Source organism: Gekko japonicus, unplaced genomic scaffold (assembly GCF_001447785.1).
Source record: "Gekko japonicus isolate JY-2015 unplaced genomic scaffold, Gekko_japonicus_V1.1 scaffold507, whole genome shotgun sequence".
In the NCBI taxonomy this organism is placed as follows: Eukaryota; Metazoa; Chordata; class Lepidosauria; order Squamata; family Gekkonidae; genus Gekko; species Gekko japonicus.
In genome coordinates, this window is record NW_015172020.1 from 304,090 (window position 1) to 308,534 (window position 4,445).

The window sequence follows — 4,445 nt, forward strand, 5'->3', positions numbered from 1 at the left end:
GCCGGGGGCTCCCGGCTGGCGTTTTGTGTGTGTGCGTGTGCGCGCCGCACGCACATCACCCAGAAGTGACGGGAGGACGCCAGGCACGCTGGGGGTGGGGCCACAGCCATACAAGGGAAAACCATAGAGTTTTCCCTTGTATGGCCGTGACCCCGCCCCCAGCGTGCCCACGTCACTTCCTGGTGACGCGCATGTGGGGGTGGGGTTGCCTCCGGGTCCCGATTCTGTGGCGGCAGAAATCGGGCCTCCAAAGCAGGGGTGTACCCCCCCTGCCCCCACTTGGCAGCTCTACCCCCAGGCCCGAACACCCACAGCCGCCCCCTCCCTTCTCTTTTGAGAGATTTAAAGGGTCCTCCAGCCGAAAGCTGGAGGACTCTTTAAATTTTGCACAGGGGAGGAAAAGGGGCGGCTGTGGGCATGCGGGACCTCGCCGGCTGGAAGCACTTAAAGGGCCCCTTTAAGCAATGCCGCTTGGAGATCGGGTGCCGGGCTCTGCTGCCTGGAAGCACTTAAAAGGCCCCTTTAAGCACTTCCAGCTGATGGGGACAGGCCCTGCACGCCAGGAGCTCAGACCTGCCACCGGCGTCCGCCCCTCTCCCTCCCGGCTTGCAAGATCGGCGGGCCCTTTAAATCTTGCAGGAAGTTTGGGAGATGGGTGGCTGCTGGTGATTTGTCTTGGGTGGGCGGGGCTTGAAGTGGAACGTCCCCCAAGGTGACACCATCACATTGGGGACGCCCTGCCCCCTCTGGGAACGCCCCCCAAAGTCCCCCGCTGAGGACAAAATCCGACCTGGCAGCCCTAATAGGGTTGCCAGCCTCCAGGTGGGGCCTAGGGATCTCCCGCTTTTACCACTGATCCCCAGCCGAAAGAGACCAGCTCCCCTGGAGAAAATGGCTGCTTTGGAGGGTTGACTCCATGGCATTGTACTGTGCTGAGGCCCCTCCCCTCCCCAAACCCCGCCCTCTCCTGGCTCCACCCCCAAAGTCTCCAGGTATTTTCCAACCCAGACTTGGCAACCCTAAGCCCTAATGATATTTGACGTCTGCTGCCTCAACCAAAAGCCCAGCGGAAGAGCTCCACCTTACAGGCCCTGCAGAACTGTAAAAGATCCTGCAGGGCCCTGACCTCTAGCGGGGGCTTATTCCACCAGGTTGGGGCCAGGGCCTGGTTTTAGCCTTGGCCCTGGTTGAGGCCAGACGAACGTCTTTCGGGCCAGGGATCACCAGTAAATGCTGGTCTAATGAGCGCAAGGCTCGACGGGGCACATATGGGGAGTGGCGGTTTCATAAGTATGTTGGTCCCTCGCAGGGCTCTTTTTGTAGCAGGAACTCCTTTGCATATTAGGCGACCCACCCCTAATGTAGCCAATCCAAGGCCTTAAAGGTTGAAAAAAGGTGCTATTGTCAGCCAGTGCAGTTTGCGAAGCACAGGCCAAATGTGCTCCCGTGAAGATGTCGCCGTCAGCACCTACGCTGCCACATTCTGCACCAGCTGCAATTTCCAGTTCAGATACAAGGGTAGTAGGCCCACGTAGAGCGAGTTACAATAGACCAATTTCGAAGTGCATGGATCACTGTAGCCAAGTTGCAGGTGGAGAGGTATGGAACTAGCTGCCGCACCTGCTGCAGGTGGAAAAAAAGCTGATTCGGCAACAACGGTGACCTGAGTCTCCATAGATAATGAGGCATCCAGTGTCACCCCAAGGCTCCTCACTCTCGGTGCTAGCATTAATAATGCCTCGCCCAGAGCTGGGAGCCGTATTTCCACATCCAATCCCCCATGGCTCAGGTACAGGACCTCCATCTTCATTGGATTCAGCTTCATCCAGCTCTGCTGCAACCAACCAGCCACAGCCCTCAAGGCCCTGTCCAAAACATCTGGGGCTGTATCCGGCCGGCCATCCATTAACAGGTAGAGCTGGGTGTCATCTGCTTTTTGGTGACACCCTAGCCCAATCCCCCCCCCCGGATTAGCTGGGCGAGGGGGGCGCATATAGATGTTAAAAAGCATTGGGGAGAGGATCGCCCCCTGAGGGATGCCACAGTCCAAGGGGAACCCCAGAGAAATCCTCTCCTCCAGCACCACCCTCTGTCCCCGACCATGGAGAAAGGAGGACAGCCATTGCAAGGCAGACCCCCGAATCCCTGCGCTGGCAAGGCGGTGGGTCAAAAGATCGTGGTCGACCGTGTCAAACGCTGCCATCGGATAAGGAGGTTAACAGTCCACGATGCATCTGCCTATATATATGAACTGTTAACTTCCATTTCTTTTTTTTTAATTAACTTTTTATTGGTTTTTCAGGCAGTACAATTGTAAACAGTAGTGCGCGTAAATTCACCAAAAACGTTCATTACAGATAATACATGAAAATTAAAGAATTGTTGTAAATATATAAGCATGTGTAGACAAGGTACAGAGAGCAAACTGAACCTAGTAACAGGTAAACCGGGATAAAAATGATAGCTGGGTGTACTGTGTTAGTGAACATGATGCGTAGGTCCTTAACATTAACAAGTGGATTCACGACGACACATTGGGTGCGTTCAGACGGGGCGTTTATGCCGGCAGAAACGCGATCACACTTACCCTCCAGTTTGCGGATCCCTCCGGTGGACGCCCGCTCACACGCTGCGGGCGTCGGTGTTTGTTTTTTTTAAAGGACAGTTTGAGCATGCGCATAGGCAGCTATTCAGAGAATGGCGATTTTTGCGCATGCTCAACCCCCCCATTACATTTAAACTTTAAAGGTAAGGACTTACCTTTAAAGTTTAAAGCCCAACCTGGCCTCCCTGTAGTCCCGGACTGCCCCGGGAAGTTAAAGTAAGGGCATTTTTTTTTTCTTAACAAACGCTCGGGGCGAAGCTTCGCCCGAGCGCATATTGCTTATTTTTTTAAAAAATGGCGGGGGAAAGCCAGAAGCCTCAGGCTTCCGACGGAAGTGGCTGTACAACGATTGGAGAGCGATCAGACGCCGGGGTGCACCGTTTTCAACCGTTGCACTCAGTTTACCACCACTTGGGACCTAGTGGCAGAGTGCAACGGTTTAAAGGGATTTACAATGGTTAGGGACGGGAGGCAGATGTTCGCTGTGTGAATGCCCGTAAGTACACCGGTTGGAACCGGCACCCTAACCCTTGTAAATCCCCCGTCTGAACGCACCCATTGTGTAATTTGAGGGCGGTAGAAGGAGAGAAGACAGGATCACAGGGTACATGTGAGACGTGAAGCATGCTTAGATATATTGGGTTGTGTGGCTGGCAGTCATTCGTTATGACATAGTCCAGAAACGGAAACCATTTTTCCATGAAGTTGGATAATTTGGGGTAGATTTCTGATTGTATAATAAAGTGGTCCCAAACTTTATTGGACCAGTTAACTTCCATTTCAGTGTATCTGAGGAAGTGTGCACGCACACAAAAGCACATACTTTGAGTAAAGCTTTGTTGGTCTTAAAGGTGCCCCTGGACTCAAACTTTGTTCAAGTAGATCCAGTTCACATTCAGGTTGCAGTCAAAAGAAGAGAGAGAAGCCTAATCCAAAGAGTACTTTCCCTGTGACAAATGGCCAGCTCGTCCGGCATCATGTGTGTTGGAATATGAAGGCACTGTATGTACAGGAGAGATCTGCAGAGTCATGTGCCTCGACGGAAGGCCATGTGAGGAGTGAGTGAGAGGACAAAGCGAGATAGAGGAGAGGTCAGAGGGCAGCCCCCAGGCCAAGACAAAGAGAGGCATCCCATTCAAGGAGGTAACACCTATACACCTCCAGTTTCCAGACATGCTGAGTTGCTCACTCCAACAAATCAGGTGAAATTCCTCAGAATGGATTCCGTGCCAAGAATGAGCACCAAATTTTGCTGATGGGAGGTGGGGTACAGTTGCCAGGTTTGGTTTGGGAAATCCCTGGAGATTTGGGGTGTGTGTGTGCCTGGGGTGGCGGCGGCAGAGTTTGGGGAGGGCAGGGAGCTCAGTGGGGATGCGATGCCATGGAGTTTACCCTCCCAAGCTGCTGTTCCCTCTAGGGAAATTGACCTCTGTAGCTTGGCAGAGGTGGTCTGGGTGATTCTGGGGGCATGGGCAAAAACCTAGACTGGGACTCCAGATTCACTGCCCCGTCCTGGTGCCTGCCCCCCACCAGAGCCAACAAATGGTAGCTTGTGCCCTCTGTGAGGTAGGCAGGAGCTACTGCTAGCACTGGAAGCCAGCTGTCTGATACCTGAAGGGGCAGGCACGGGTGGCAACAGGATCCTGCTCTTCTTCTTTTCCTCCCTCCTTTTCTTCAGGGCCCCCTAAGCATAGGGCCTGAAGCGGCTGCCCCTCCTGTCCATTGGCTAACATGGTCCCTTGTAGCCAGGAGCACTGTTCCCTCTAAGCTGAGTTAGTGTGAGCTAGCTCACAGTTTTTTAGCCTCCAGCTCACACATTTTTCTCTTAGCTCAGGAAGGA